This window comes from Taudactylus pleione, unplaced genomic scaffold (assembly GCF_031769625.1).
Source record: "Taudactylus pleione unplaced genomic scaffold, aTauple2 ptg000105l, whole genome shotgun sequence".
In the NCBI taxonomy this organism is placed as follows: domain Eukaryota; kingdom Metazoa; phylum Chordata; class Amphibia; order Anura; family Myobatrachidae; genus Taudactylus; species Taudactylus pleione.
Window position 1 is genome coordinate 9,684,519 of NW_028284507.1, and position 17,695 is coordinate 9,702,213.

Genomic DNA, 17,695 nt, shown 5'->3' on the forward strand with positions numbered 1-17,695 from the left:
ACTGACAAGGCAGAACGTTTGGTATACGCCAGTACGGTTGGCGAACCAGAAAAAAACACAGTTATATTAAGGACACTATAACTTGTTATGCAAAAGATGTTTATGTGTACTGAGAAAAAAATTACTTTGCTTCGTTTTTACTAGGGTGCTGGAGCTATAACAAATGCTGATTAGTATCTTCACCAGCTAATATGCTGTTTAATTAAGTTCCTGTTGACTGAACAAGAGCAAGACACACATATTACTGAGGTCTAATTAAGCACTGCAGTGCTGGATGTGAAAAAGCCAGTCTTTTCCTGTGTTCTGTTTAACCCCTGCATTGCTGGAGGAAAAAAAAACAATGTTTTTTTCTTTTTCTGTGTTAAATGTGAATTACAATTGGTTTGCTGAAAGATATATATTTATTTGTGTAAACTGGCTTGTTATCTAAAAGAACCTACACTTGTACATACCCCTCCCACTATAAAAATGGAGGAAGTTTTTCACACTATAGTAAATTTGTTGGCCTCTCACCAAAAGACAGAGGAACAAATGTTACATATAGTGTGTTACATATAATGTTACGATATCGATCACCTAGCACACCAGGGAGAGTGCAAGACGATCAGCCAGCGATATTGTATCGCTGGCTGATCGTTACGTGTGTATGCACCATTAGGTGATCTTGTGGGGAGTTGGGAATAGATGATAGTATGAGTAAGGGGAAGGTGAACCAAATGATGCTTCTCATAAGGTGCTTTGGACCCTTTGTGTCGCCTTATACCTAACTGTTAAGAATACAGTAAATACTGTCTGAAGGGTATGCAGTCCGGAAGCCGGCGGACCTAATCCCGACAGCCGGCTTCCCGACTGTCATATCCCGGCAAGTGTCTAACGACAGGCATCGATATGCCGACGCCTGTCATTAGACATACGCCGGGAGCCCGACGCCCGGCATCCTGATCGAAGGGACGCCGGGCGTAGAGTGTGGATAGCTGCGGGGGGGAGGTTAGGTTTAGGGTTCTCGGGGGGATTTAGGATTAGGCACCTCCCCGGGAGGTTAGGGTTAGGCTAGGGGAAGGGGGGGTTAGGGTTAGGCACCCCCGGGGGGAGGTTAGGGTTAGGCAGCCCCCCGGGGGACTTAGGTTTAGGCAGCGGAGTAGGGGGGGTTAGGTTTAGGCACTTAGAGGGGGGATTAGGGTTAGGTACTGGGGGAGAGGTTAGGGTTAGGCACCCCTAAGGGAGGGAATTAGGTTATCTAATACTTACCTGAGGACGATCAGGATTTCCACTGCTGCCGGGATGCTGGTGTCGGGATTCCACATCCGGCGGTAAATCATACCGATTCTGTCTGAAGAAAGAGGTCAATTTATTAAATCACAACATTAAAGTCAGGATTTTTTTTCTTACAGTTACAAACCAGGCCCCCAAAGAAACCCATCAGGAGCTGAATTTTGAAAGCAGAGGCGAGGGAGAGAAGAAGCACTCAATTTTCAGAAATGGCTCACAAAGTCCGATAGCGATGATGGTGCAGGAACCTCTGGAGCAGAGTTACCACTGCCAGAGATTTCTAATTTAGAAGAAGAGGTTCAGGAAGAGCAAGATACAACCATTGTAACTGCTGAAGTGGATAAAAATTTAGATATTGACACTGATGGAACAACTATTAGTAAAGAGCCTGAACTATCTGGACTTAATTTTAAAGATCCACATTCATGGCCTCACATAATAATCAGGTGCTATTTAGTAAATCATGATCCAAAGCAGCAGATTTAAATTTCACCCACTTGACGACTAGTGACGGAAGGTGATTTAGTCGTGATTGGTTCTACATAACTCACCCTAATGGTGAAATAGTAGAGCGATCATGGCTAATGTATTCTGAGATGCAGAGATCTGTCTTTGTTATTCCTGTATGCTTTTTGGAAATGGATCCCCATTAACTCCAAATATTGCAAATCCTCAAAGGCTTTTCTGATTGAAGGCATTTGACTCCACGAATAGGAGAACACGAAAACTCACTTGATCATCGTCAGAATTATTTACATCAGGGAGCTTTAGAGATACATTCAAAGATTGGTCATGGAGTTGACCATGAACTTCAAACTGCCACCGCTTCAGAGAAACAGACGTGGCGAGCAGTTTTGTTACATAATTCGACATGCCATTATTTTTTGTGCCACAAACAATTTAGCTCTTTGTGGTTCATGTGAAACATTTGTCCAACCCAACTCGGGATTATTCCTTCGCTTCCTCTATGCCATTAGTCAATACAATTCTGATTTAGCAGCTCATGTTAAAAAACATAAGAAAGGCAGTGTAAACTATTTTTCACTAACAGTCCAAAATTGAATGCATTCACCTTTTTGGAAACACAGTGAGACAATAAATAATAGAATAAAAGAGGCAAAATATTATTATATTATCTTTGACTGCACCCCAGAGACTGCACCCAAGGAACAACTGTGTGAAGTTATCAGGTATGTTAGGATTTGAGACGGACAATGCAGTATGGAAGAGAGCTTTATAGACTTTATTGAAACAACAGAGAAAACCAGGACGTGGTCTTGCTGCTGAAATAGAACAGAAGCTTCGCAAGGATGGTTATGACAAGGGAGCAAATATGGCAGGAAAATATAATGTGCAATCAAGACTGAACCAAGTGAACAATCTGGCTAGATTTGTTTCATGTGCTGCATATTCGCTCAATCTAGTAGGAGTTCATGCAGCCCGTTCTTCTGTGCAAATGCTTATTTTTTTTTGTGAGTTCAACAACTAGATGGGAAACCCTGATCAATATTCTCAATCAACCTCAAAGGTCATAGTAAAACCAGATGGTCATCAAAAGCACGTGCTGTAAAGTCACAAAGTACCCAATTGCCAGGGGTTCTTGAGGCACTGCACCTGTAGTATGTGATACTATATATCTAGAAACAGAATACACTGCTGAGAGCCTGATACAGCGTTTTGATTTTAAATTTATTTCCCTTATGTGGTGTAAAATTTAAATAATATTGACTTTGTCAACCAAGCATTGCAAAAGAACGGATTATCAATTGACCAAGCTGCAAAATTGATAGATGGACTCCTGAAACAACTACAGCAAATGCGCGAAGCAAGGGTGATACAATACTAAAAGATGCAGGCATTATTGCTCAGTCAGTGGATCTTTCTCAAGAAATTCCTGTGAAGAGGCAAAGCAAGAGAAGGAGACTTGACAATGAGGAAGCTCCAGATGAAGGTTTCACTATGACCACTGTGCAGGTTTTCCAAAGACTATTCTTTGAAGTAATTGATACTTTGAGCATCTGAAGTGGCTTAATGAAACTCTGACAGAAATCTCTAATGATTTTGAGTTCTTTACTGGGCCTGCCCTCTCAAACAAACCACTAGATGACATGGAGAAATATGCTGCTGACTTGGCAATAAAGTACTCTAGTGATCTCAATGCATCAGGCATTGTGAGAGAGAGAGAGTTTTATACATCTCTGGAAAGTTTGGTCTACCCTAATATCGAAATAGCTCTGAGAATCTTCCTGAGTATTCCTGTGACTGTAGCATCTTGTGAACGGAGCTTTAGTAATCTAAAATTAGTGAAGAACTACTTGAGATCTTCAATTGGACAACAACATCTTTCAACTTTGTGCATTTTTTCCATTAGACACAAAATTACAAATTCCATTAACTTTGATACTGTGATAGAAGAGTTTGCAAGTATAAAGGCTCGGAGGGCTCCTCTATAAAGTGTTCTTTGCTAACTAAAGGTGCAACCAGATCATTCAATTGTTTAGTATGTGTGCTATTGTTATTAATTCATATTTTTGTATAGGTTTTGCTGTTGTTATTATTTTAAATATTAATACATGTTTAAATAGTCATATTTTCACCCTTTCCATTGTGGAAAAAAATGTTTACAGACAGTACCCACTGTTAACAAGGTATTAAGCCAAAAGTTATCTGGACTTTGGTTTAATAAATGTGCTAAGTGGCTTATCCCGTTTATTTGTGATTGTGCGTGTTTTACAAGTGATTTTTGCTATTTAGACAGTTGGGGGGCACACCAATGAACTTTCTCCCACAGGGTACCAAAATGTCTAGTTACGGCTCTGGTCTCTATTAGTGGGTTTGTCTCCTCCTCCTTTCTGCTGTTTAGAGGTAGGAGGCAAGGGTGTCCTTAATAGCCAGTTCAAAAAGTGTCAGGGACAGTCTTATTTGTTGTGTGCCCATCTGGATGTGATGGGGTTCCGGTTGTCTGATAGGACAGACATGGTGGCAGTGTATGCTGATAATCCTTTACTTGTCAGATTATACAGTGTCTAGGACTACTGTCCTTCAGCTGATAGACTAGTTTGGTGTATAATTCTGGTCTCCCCATCAATTGGGGTAAATCCTACATTCTTCCTCTTAGGGGTTATTGTCACACCTTTCTGTCGTCTCTTCTTCTTTGTTAGCTTAACCCAGTGGTTCCCAAACTTTTTAGAATCGCGGCACCCTAGAGTATCAGCATTTTTTTCACGGCATCCCTGGGCCAAAAGTTTCTTACAGAGAAATTCTGCAAAAATTAAATTAAATAAATTGTGCTTATGTCACCCTTAGGTTCAGTTATGTGGTGGGTGACAGGTCTGCACTTCTTTTTGTCCACATATTTTTTGATTAGCAGCCATTAGCACTGGTTTTGCCTTTCACACTGACTAAAAATCATTTTATTTGGTGCTGGACCACTAACCTGAGGCACCCCTGTTAGTGTCCTGAGGTACCTCAGGGTGCCACGGTACACAGTTTGGGAACCACTAGCTTAACCTATTTATATCTCTGGGTATCTGGATAACTAATTCCTCACAGGATTATATACCCTTGAATGTACAACCACAGCTAGCTTACAGATGTGTCCTCATACATCCAGCCTCAATACACCTTGCGGCGCAAGATGCCAGGCGCGAGTGAGCCGCCAGATTCCAAGCAACTCTACTAGACATGAGCACTGGGTGTATTTTTTTTTGTTTGCCAAAAATGCCTTAGTCACAATGTGATGGGACTAGGCTGCAACAGGAGCACTGATTGATTTGAATATACCTGTGTGCGACAGTGTCTGTATACAAAGCACAGTGGAACTTGGCGTGGAAAAAACCAGCAGCTGCTGCATCGCAATACTTTTGTATATAGATTTAGATAATCTGTTGCACACAGATATGTGGCAGTATCACCAGAGATGGCGCTGGTGAGCAGCAGATTCTGTGTGGGGTTGGAGAGATCCTCTCACACAGGGTAGAATTACTGAGTTGTTACACACCTTTGGGCTGCCTTGTGGAGAGAGCTCAAGTGTGGGCTGATGAGAAGGCAGACCAGTCAGGCTGCTGTTGGAGACAGTCTAAGTGGGACTATGGCAGCCAGAGAGCCCAGTGAAGCCAAGCCAAGTAAGCCAAGCCATTGGGGGCCAGGAGGCCTGAGTCTGGACCTGCAGGAGGCAGGGGGACCACAAACCTCTCAGATCATGTGACATTAAAGCAGCTGGGCTGCAGGCTGGGGAGGCCAGAGCCTACACCTGGAGGAGACCGGGAAGGCTACCAAGACTGACTGTTTTATATAGCTGTGGCAGCCAAACCAAGCCAGGCTGGAGCCGGAGATAGACCTGCAGAGAAGCAAGCAGAGACTTTATTGGCAGATGAGCTGCACCATGATAGTCAGGGGTCAAGAAGTGAGTTAGAGGCCTTAATTAGGGACTAAGGGCCTGATTCAGACCCATTCGCGAGCGGCTGTCCGCTCGCAAGTGGGTCGATGTTATGCACTGAGCATGCGCACGACGGAGGGAGCTCCGTCGTGCGCATGCGCCAGACGCGACGAGCGAAGGAAAGTCCTTCGCTCGTTGTGTCCGATCAAAGGGGGCGTGCTGTCAATGTTGATTGACAGCACGCCCCCTTTGGTGGGTGTGCCGGGGGCGTGCCTCCCTGACGGGGGCGTTCCCACGGGAACTCCTCCCGTCAGAAGCCGGCCCACTGACATCACTAGTGATGTCAGTGGGAGTGATTTTGGCTCTGATAGAGCCAAAATCACTCCGGAGCTTGCGGTTGAAAACCTCAACCGCAGGCTCCGGCTCGCAAATTCGATGGTCGCGATGGTCTCGACCATTGCGGCCATCACAAAGCACGCTCGTATAGCCTGTGGGTGGTGACCCACAGCTATACGAGCGTCCAGGAGGACGCTCCATGAAAATGGAGCCCGGCCCTCATTCAGAGCGTGCGCTCTGCTCAGAGCGTACGGCTCTGAATGAGGGCCAAAGTTGTATATTATTTTCCTGTTTCCTGATTTGTGTGTGGACCCTCATTAAGCACTTAAACACTGCACCAATCCACCTTCTACCAAGCTAATTACCCCAAGTCATCACAAGATACAATAATAATTTTATATCTATAGCGTTCTCTCTAATAGTACTCAAGGCGCCTTACAGATAGAATAAACATAATGCATTGCAGAAAATATGAACACAAAAGTTTAGCTATGTATGAAATACAGAGACTATGGAGATACTAAAAAGGGTGTGGCAGCCATTTTTGTGTCTTCAATTGAGCGATGATTCATCCCACCCACGAAGGATCCAGGTGGGTAGCCATTTTAGGCACACTACACAGGATTACACTGGGCAGAAGAGGCCATACCTGAGACTGATAACACCTAATGAGAGAGATAAAAATGCTCAGCGAGATTCTTGCAAGTTCATCAGGAACATACATTGTCCATTCTACACACAGTACCAGGCGAGGCAGCTATGTTGGGCGCACTACGTTAGTTACAGTGAGCGAATAAGCAATAAACGGTAAGACATACAAGGAACAAATAACAGTGAACTAACAGACTGACCACTGCATAGAGATTCCATGGGTCGCTCATCCCACCCTTGACAGTACCAGTGAGGGAGACATCTAGGTCGCCCTTTTTAGTGGACAGGATGAGTGATTCATAGACCTGTAACATGTGGTGGAAAGTTTCATAGAAAAGAGAAAAAAGAGGCGGTAGTATCCATGGTGCAGCAGATAGGAGAGACAGTAGGTGGCAGTATCAGCATAAGGTAAATAAAAATACAACCCAATTTAAACAGAAGTAAATGCTAGTTATAGATTTGCAAGTGAGATGGACCAACAACACAAAAGTTCATAAAAGAGAAGTCCAAATTATGACAGTAGCAGTGGCAAATGCAGGACTTTGAAAGGGGGATTTCCAAATCCTTGGTTACCGAACCAATGAAAAAACATCTAGCCACAAATATATAGACAGACAGACAGAAACAGCTTACACAGGATTTAGGACCACTACAGTAAAATATACCACTCGGCCTATGACGGGGTACACACACACTGACTGACACAGACACACACACACCACTATCACTAAAAAACATGAATGTAGCAGGCAAATAAATACAGCCAGCATGATTTAGTAAAGACCCCCTGTCCCCCCAGTAGTGGTCCCCCCTTTGCAGTGCCCCCAGTAGTACCCCTTATATAGTGTCCCCGGTAGTGTCCCGTCCCCCCATGTAGAGCCCCCAGTAGTACCCCTTATATTGTGTCCCCAGTAGTAGTGTCCCGTCCCCCCTATGCAGTGCCCACAGTAGTAGTCCCCCTTCCATGCAGTGCCTCTTATATAGTGCGCCCAGTAGTGCTCCTTATATAATGCCCCCAGTAGTAGTCCTCCTATTCAGCGCCCCCAGAACGGGCCACCCCCTATGCAGTGCCCCCAGTAGTGACCCCCCCATGGAGTACCCCCAATAGCGGCCCCACCCCTATACAGTGCCCACAATACAGTGCCAGTGTCCGTGCCCCTTACACAACAAAAAAAACCCAGCTTACCTGAATCGCTGCTCCTGCCGCGACCGCTCCTCCCGGCCCGCACTGCGGAGGGAGCTGCACGCAGCAGCCAGTGAGAGTCTGTCTGACTCTCATTGGCTGCTAAAATAAACACACTGCCGCTGGGTATTGCGAGCGTACTACCCGGTGTCGGCGGCTGTGTGTTTGTTAGTGTGTAGTGCAGACCGCACTCACTACACTTAGAGATCGGTGGACAGGGGGGGGTTTCTGGGTACTCAGAAACCCTCCACCTCCGTGCGCGTCTGAGTAGGAGCAGATGTGGAGGATGAGAAGCGATTGTTTTATCTAACAGAGGACCTGATGCAGAGATGTACGCTAATGCTGTCACTGCTCCATCTTTATACGCAGCATCAATGACAATATGCAAACGTCGCAGGCGCTGGGAAATGTATTGAGACACCGAACTGCGACTTCACAAATCCAAGCGATAGCGTACAAAGACGCGGTCGCAGATCCTTCGATAATCTGACTTTTGAGCAGCTCTGCGGTCATGCAGAATGGCTGCGAGTACTGAGACGTCTGATCTAAGCTATCTGCATACTGGATCGCAGATGCGAGCTGCGACCCGTCCCAAAAATGGTTGCAACACGTCTGTGCTTTTGCTGCCACTCCCCATTACCTCCCCCCAAACGGTGCCCAATTGTCAATTGCCCAGCGTGAAAATAGTCGCTGCGAGTGACTACAGTATTGGACATTGACACATGCACCGCATGACTCAGATGCATGCGCAAATTGCCGATTATCACTAAACTGCGTGAACATTGGAATATAACCTTATAATACAGGTTGATATAATCACTATTTATGTCTAAAACTGTTTTTATTTTATGTTTTTATAGCACACCGACTGACGTCACCAATGCTTTGATGGCATCGCAACAGTTCACAAGAGCATGCAAACCAGGCAAATTGAACAAGGACAGCTGCACAGCGCACAGACATCGATACCGCTGTAGAGGTGCAGTATACTCACCATTGTTTAAACAGCACTGAATGATTGTATGCGAAGCATCTACTTTCTAATAATACTAAACAAAACAAGAGGAGAAGTAGTGTAGTATTGCCACGCAGAACAGCATGGGTAAATGATCTAGGTACAAACCAGAATGTTGACTGTCAAAATCTAAAAAGAAAACTATCATATTCAAAATGTGACACACCTAAACTACGCACACTGACACCATTACAGGACATGACGATAAATTTTTGTCATTGTGCCTGTACAGGTATGAGATCTGTGGGATCACAGGTAAAAGTTAATAACACAGCAACAGTGTTTAGGGATTACATATGGGGGTAAGTTTACTAAAGTGAGTTTTTAGAAGTGGAGATGTTGCCCATAGCAATCAATCAGATTCTACTTGACATTTATCTAGCACCTTCAGATAATAGCTAGAATCCGATTGGTTGCTATGTGCAACATCTTACTTTAGTAAATTTACCCTATGAAGTTCAAACTCTCATATACCTGTAAAAGGTCTAGGAAAGGTTATACCAGCGACTGAAACCTATATCCATAGGGTTGTCAGCCCTCTTTTTAGTGCACAACTCTTTGCAAAGACAGCGACCACAGGTTTAAAAAAAAATAAAAATGACACATCTTTTCCTATCTTTGCACTATTAATTTTATTTTGCCAATATATGAGGTTTCCAAAAGTGATGTTTTAATGTACAGTATATATCAATACAATTTTGTAAATTTTAATACTCTGACTACACCAGCTCTTAAGTGCCCCTATGGCGAATATTCCTAGAAGAGTCCGAGGCAGCACCTCAACAAATTATTTAGAAATATTTATTACATATAGATATGGCATTATGATTGAGATAAGACTGGAAATAATATAGTTAAGATATAAACCTGATGCAAGAATATTCTGTTTTTGTTTTCAAGTTTTAATGACTCTCTAATTTTTTATTTTTTTTCCCCATACGTCTCAGTTGCATACCACAATGTACAGGATTTGAGGGATCTAAGGGTCATTTCCCACATTTGATCCCCTGAATAGAGTGCTATGGTGTAGAGTACATGATGCCTGAATAGAGTGCTATGGTGTAGAGTACATGATGCCTGAATAGAGTGCTATGGTGTAGAGTACATGATGCCTGAATAGAGTGCTATGGTGTAGAGTACATGATGCCTGAATAGAGTGCTATGGTGTAGAGTACATGATGCCTGAATAGAGTGCTATGGTGTAGAGTACATGATGCCTGAATAGAGTGCTATGGTGTAGAGTACATGATGCCTGAATAGAGTGCTATGGTGTAGAGTACATGATGCCTGAATAGAGTGCTATGGTGTAGAGTACATGATGCCTGAATAGAGTGCTATGGTGTAGAGTACATGATGCCTGAATAGAGTGCTATGGTGTAGAGTACATGATGCCTGAGGGTAAAGCGGAGTTTAAATATTGGTATGGACAAAAACAAACACGGGGCTTTCAGTTTCAGGACAAGCTTACTCACTACTGCATGGAAGATGTACAAATCAGTGCGTAGATACAATAGAGATGCTGCAATATCTATGACAGAACGCCGGATTGTTGTACGTAAGGAGGAGGCTGATACGGTAATGAGACACATGAATGACTTTCAACAAACAACTTTAGCATCAGTATGTATGGCTATGTATCCATTCACATTTTTACAGGCGAACACGTTGGCTCTTATACCAGGCAATAACTATCGCAAAACGCTGAAGCGCTACTATACAGCATTCCAAGAGGTGGAGGCAGGCAAGATTGTCCCCCAATGGTTTAAATGTGCACATTGACTTCGCTTCATTCCTCTGAAACCGCATTTTGTGTCTGATTTCCTTTTATTTCTGGTATGGATAGGAATGTCTTCTACAATGTATTATAATGCATTCATTTGAACATTTATTCTCCTTTTACATCCAATGCCATTATTATTGTAAGCAATTATTACTATGCTATTTTCTTCTTTCCTTATATATGTATATTTTTCTTTCCAAATATGCATACTGGGGTCTATTCATAAAGAACATGAAGTGGCTCAAGATAAACATCACTATATACTGCATCACGTCGATGCGATATATAGTGATGTTTAGTAGCTATTCGTGTACACTTACCTGTCCGGCGTCTTCGGGGGCTGTCCGACCCCTCCGCGATCCTTGGACACCGTGAAAATACAGACATATCAGGAGCCCGATATGTCTATATTCTTACTGCGCATGTGCCGGCGTACGAGAGGGTCAGGTCAGACGTGCTGCAATGGACGCTGGGAAAAGAGTCGTGGTTGCCGGACAGAGAGCAGGGAAGTGTGCTGATGCGATTCATACACGAAGCAGAGGTGCCGCTGGAGAAGGAATACCCCTCTCCATGGTAACCCCCTCTACGAATCGCCGAAAGCAGTGAAAAGCCCTGTTTTCAGCTAAACAGGACTTTTCACTGCTTTATGAATAGACCCCAAGGTGCCAAACTATTACCTTCCCACTTAGAATGTCTCTTATTCTCCTACACAATATCAGGTACCTTGGGGTTGATGTATCAAGCAGTGAAAAGAGTGGAGAAGTTACCCATAGCAACCAATCAGCTTTGAGGTAGCATTTATCAAGTACATTGTATAAAATGATTGGTTGCTATGAGTAACTTCTTCACCTGTCCTTTTCTCCACTCTTGTCACTGTTTGATGCATCTCCTTCCTTATCCCTTCTTTTACCTTATTTGTCCCTCCCCATGTCTCCTTACATCACATTCCCCCTTTTTCATTCCCAACAGCATACCTCCAAACATTTTGGATCCTGAAGTCGGGACCCCAGAAAAAAGGGGTGTGGCTTTGTTACCACTAGCCACACCCCCTGGGTGACACATCTATAGGGGCAAGTCACGCCCCCATTTTACATCATGCTGGGGGCCAGCACAGCACTCAGACAGCTGCAGAGCTGCCCCCAGCCCTCTCCCTGCACTAAATGGATGCTGCGTGCGGCATCCACTCAGCTTAACGGCTCCGTTACTCTCTGCAGAGCAGAGCTACGACGATGCCTGAGCATCCCCAACCTCCTGACTGCCCGTGAGACGGTACCCGAAACACGGGACTGTCCTGCTGGAATTGGGACAGTTGGGAGGTATGCAACAGGTCTCCCCACGTTTCATTTGTGCACCAACGCACCCTTCTATATCAATTTTTCACACACTACCCTGGCAGTTCAGTTCCCTTGGAAATGTACAGTGATGCCAAAGCAGTCTTTAGCCACACCCCTTATGATGTCACACTGATTACATTGAGCGGCAGCTCCCTGCAGTGAATGTCCACAATGGAGTGCACTCATGCAATCTGCAGAATAATCTCTGGGTCTCATTCAGACCCGCTCGCGAGCGCAGGACGCTCGCAAGCGGGTCGATGGTACCCAAATGTGCATGCGCACGACGGAGGGAACGCCTACCGTCTGGGTCCGGCCCCACTGACATCACTCGTGATGTCAATGGGAGTGATTTTGGCTCTGATAGAGCCAAAATCACTCCAGGCTTGCGGCAGCGAGACCCTACCGCAGGGTCTCGTTGCAAGCTCGATGGTCGCGATGGTCTTGCCCATCGCGACCATCATCATGGACGCTCGCATAAGCTGTGGGTGGTAACCCACAGCTATGCGAGCGTCCAAAAGGCCGCTCCAAATTTAAATAGGACGGCCCTGATTCAGAGCGAGCGCTTTGGTCAGAGCGTCCGGCTCTGAATCAGGCCCTCTGTCCATATCCAAACTGTCTCGCACAGGTAGTGAGTCCCCAGCTCTAGATTTTATTAAGCACTGCGCACCAATGCACCAAGTCACTTTAATGACTATGACCCTATATTTATTTGCTCTATTCTCATAGTATTCACACTTTTTATCATCCTACATCCTCCATCACACACATTCATTTTGCTACAGGGGTTCATTAGAAGTATACTTCCCCACAAAGTCTATTAGGACCAAATCCACTTGTCTACTACACATTCCTTATTTTTTTCTGACATCCATTATTTAATTTGCCAATTTCAATTAACTAAGGATTATTTAGCCTATTTAAACTTTTCTTGCTCACTTGTTGTTCACTGAACTATCAAAATAATGTTGTGCGATATTCAAAATTTAATTGTAACACTTAGAGCCACTATGTTCATAAAGCTGTGTTCCCAGGAAAACATGTTTTGCTTAGTGTGGATGCAGATTTATGCAGGGTGCAGCGTTCCAAGACTGATTGGCAAGGGCCGTTGGATTTTGTTGAATTGTTGCCCTGGTAGAAAAAAAATTGTCAATCTTATTTTGGACAGAGTCCTCCGGGTCGTGGTGAATGGCTGATGCACCTTGATTGGTCGCCAGTCACCAGGTATCAGTTTGGTTGGGTCTTGAAATGTATTCTAGCCATTGGACTTTGACCGGGTGGCTTCAGAATCCATTCTCTTAGGATAGGTCGATCATACATTAGATTTCAATCTTATACTGCACTCCTGACTTTTTGATTCCTCACTAACTTTCAAATTGGCTGGTATAGAAGTCCTCCAAGAGATAATAATACCCCTTTCAAATGGCGAGTCTAATCCAGGTTTTTGAACACAGGGCCTGATTCAGAGCCGCTCGTAAGCGGCCGCTCGTTCGCTCCGAGCGATGTTCGCACAACTGCGCATGCGTATGAGTCGTAATGCGCATGCGCCAACCAGTCATTGCGGTCGGAAATCGAGCGCTCGCAAAATAGCGAGTGCCTGCTAATTTGAGTGACAGGATGAGGCGTTTGTGGGTGGTAACAGGGGAAGGTGCTTGAAAACGGGGAGTGGTGATCCGAACGCAGGCGTGCCAAACGGTCAAAACGGGCGTTTTAAGGGTGTGCATAATTAACAAAGCAGCGTCATCGACCACGTCACTTGGTTGTTTCTTAGCCTGAACTGTTCGCATGATTGCGGTAGGAAAATCCTACCACAAGCACTGCGAGCAGTTCAGACGCCTTTCGATGTACTCGTTTAATCAAATAGCGGAGATGACGTAGGATGCGAGCGGCCAGGGGGCGTCTTTACAAAATAGCGAGCGCATGTTTCGTTCGCTCACTCAGACATAGAGGCGTCAACAGACCGCAAATAGCGAGCGCTCAATTTAAATAGCCGGCCCCTTTTTCTGAACATAGCGTCCGGCTCTGAATCAGGCCCACTGTCCCAAACCGCGTCACAAGCGGGTCAGACCCCTTTCATACAACACCTTGGACCCGGGTTATTCCCGGGTAGACCCCTGTGGTACCCCCACTAAAGCTAGAGATGTATTATAAATGTATATATGTAAAGACTGTAAATAGAACATGTAAATACGTTGTGCACTGTGTATAAGGCACAGAATGGGTAATATGGAACCATATTGCATACCTCCCAACATTTGTAATTTGTAAAGAGGGACAATGAGCCGCGTGGCGTGGCTTACTGTTTGTGGGCGTGTCTTATACACCCAGTGGGCGTGTCTTGTTACACCAACTGATCTATATCTATATATAGAGCTATATATAGAGCTATATAAAATAATATATATATATATATATATATATACACACACATGTATTTAAAAGGAACAAGGTATTGAAAATTAAAAAAATTAATAGATGAAGAATGTTCATGTTTATATTAAAAACATGAACATCCTTCATCTAAATTTTTTTTTTCATTTTCAATACCTTGTTCCTTTTAAATACATGGTTGACCCTGTTACACCAATAGTTATTACCTGCAATCTCAATCTAAAATCCTAAATGCCAGGTAGGTCACCCAAGTATACCGCATGGTTACAGCCAGCCCCGGGAAAGCAGCGAATAAAACTCTGCCACTTGCAGTCAGGCAACGGTTGGGGGCGTGGCCGAGCATCTTTTGTATTGCTAGGTCCCCCACAGCTCTCTGCAGCTTGTGGTCAGTAGTCGGGAGGGTGGGCGTGGCGGCCGGAATGTCCCAGCGTCATCACGCTGATGGAAGTGCCCAGCCGTGTCGGAGCTGGCAGACTGCCCACAGCATGGATCTTTAGCCGGGTGTGGTGCGCGCACAGCGCGGCAAGCTCACCACTGTATGCACAGATAAGCACAGCAGCAGTGAGTAGATCTCCCTCCCAACCAACCCCCGCCCGCTGGACACTGCAGCCCACGGGTGGGACAGCTCCCAAAAAACGGGACTGTCCCGCGAAAATCGGAACAGTTGGGAGGTATGATATTGTAAATGACCATATACATAGAAGTACTGGTGCAGGCAGCATGTGGTGAGTCAGCAGGAGGTCACATGACTCAGAATCTGCTGGAACCAGCTGCAGGTGGCTGAGGTGAGCAGTTGTGTCAAGGCCCCCATACATCAGCAATTGATTGCAGCAATTGTGCAATTTGCAATCGATTGTGTATAAAAATCTTTCCCTTTTTCAATCGATTGTGGCAATTCTGCAATCTGCAATCGATTGAAAAAGGGAAAGATTTTTATACACAACCGATTGCAAATTGCACGATTGCTGCAATCAATTGCTGATGTATGGGGGCCTTTAGTTACAGGGAGCCCTGAGGTAACTTGGAGCAGGAGCCCAGCGTCAGTGCTGATTGGAAGGGGCAGTGATTTCCCTGCCAATGGACTCCACAGGGGACAAAACAGCTAGGAATGGGCCATCTGAAAACGTGGGACGTAGCCAACAGGAGAACAGGAGAAAGGTCTGTAACAAAATACCCATCACAGCCCCCATGTCAGTCTCACATCCCAGCTGCAGCACTGACCTATCACCAGTACCGGAGAGTGTGAGCAGTATAACCACCAGATACAGGGGCTGCCTCCTCTATTCATAATAAAAAAAACCCACAGACTGCATAGGACATGCTATTAGTGAAGAGAGAGATAGGGAAAAAGCCTAAATATATTGCAGCAGAGCAGAAGTTCTTTAGCAGCTGTCACATTACTGCTCCTAGGAGGAGCTCCCTCAGCCAGTGAGCATTGTAGCAGCCAGGATTTCCTTCAGTGCAGGAAAGACGATTCAATAATAAGTCCTCAGCCGTTATCAAAAGTCCCAGGCTATTCTGTAACTGTTTTCTATACAGTGAAAAAGGATCTACTAAAAGAGAGAGACATTAACCTCAGAATGGGGTAGATGTATGATAGCGGCACTTAACATGCCGCTATAACGCTTCCTGCTTTGCCTCTTTACCGAGGCGAAGCAGGAAGCACTACCGATGAGATGTTAACTCCCCCCTCCGCCTCTACCCTCGTGCTGATGCCCTGTGTCTCTGTCCCGGCCGGCTCCACTGAGCATGCGCGGGTTCTCACAAGTATCGCGAGATCCCCGCGTGCAGCCTATAGCCGGCAGCATAAGCACGCCCACTATGTCTTGGCGTGCGATCGTCCTGTGTATGAAGACGCCCACCAGCCTGTCTTAAGACGCCCATTTGCGGACTTCATCTCCAGGAAGTGTATGGAACCATCGGTACATCGAGGACCATCGGAAGCAAATGCAGCGCTTGTGGTTGACCATACCCTACCGCAAGCACTGCGAGAACTTCAGTGTAAAATCTAGCCAGGTGCAGTGTACTATGACGCATCTTAGTAATGCACACCTCTGAAACGACGTTAAGACGCTCGGGCACGCCTTCGTTCACATCTCCACTCCCCTGTTCCTAGTGGTCAGTCCCTGTCACCACCCACACTCCTGTCACTCACGCATGCGCACAATGCAAACCATCGGCAGCTACGAGCGAACGCATCCTAGCGAGAGGGTCTGAATCAGTCCTGAGCCCGTGTTAGCCCTGCAAAACTTGTGTGTGTCATTACAAATGGACAGTTTTCAGACTTTCAAAGATGAATTCATAAAAAGCGGCTGCTCACTGCATTGCATAAATAAGGATTTGTGCTATATTCCTGGAGACTGCCACATCTTTAACAGTACCTGTCATTTGTTTCCAGATCTCCTCCTCTCCCCTTATTGATAGCAGTTCCCTCACTTCCTCATCTAACAAGGTAGCCATGATGTGTGATCTACAGGGCGGAGATGACATCATCTCTGAGCACACAAGGAGCTCCAATCAGATATTTTTATCGTGACCTGGGTTGGATAACCCATGTTGTAGCGACTATGGTCGGATTCCCGGGTAATGCAACCTGGGTTGACCCTTTCACACCAAACCTGGACCTGTGTTGCCCCGGCAATAACCTGTGTTAAAAGTTTGTTGTGAAAGAGGTAGGAGTTTCTCCACTACTTAGATAAGTCACTCCTTAGATAGTGTAAGTCACTCCTTAGATAAGCAGTGACTTACACTTTCTTTAGAAAAGGAATATATTACTCAAGAAAGGCATTAGGAAAAGTCAATTGCTGAGTACTCTTTATAACTAATGGCCTTATTCAGCATGGATTGCAATTGCAACTGCGTACGCAGATCGGCTGATGGTTAGTACTGTACATGTGAATGCACTGCAGCGCGCGTGCACAGGTTAGCTTTGCAATCACGTAAGCAGATAGCCATCACAGAGTGAGTAACGGGACGTCACGTTTGGGGGGAGTGGTCGTAGGCGTGCCTGTCCATTTGAACATCGTTATATGGGCGTGCTTAAATTAGCCACTGCGACTGCATACGCAGCTTGAGTACTCACTGCGTGCAACGAGACTTGCAGTTTCTGAGACCGGTCAGATCTGCTGTAATTCTGCATGAGGGGCCGATGTTACCCGATGTATACGCAGGACTGCGAGGTCTTACGGACGTGAGAAAGAGGTAGTCGGCATCTCTATGCTGGCTGAGCGGTTGCAAACAGCATACTTTCACAGCTGAACTGCATACGTAATCGCAGCTGCGATCGCAATAGTGATCCATGCTGAATCAGGCCTCAAGTGTGGTTACAATACTAATAATTCCAACCTTTAGGGAACTTACA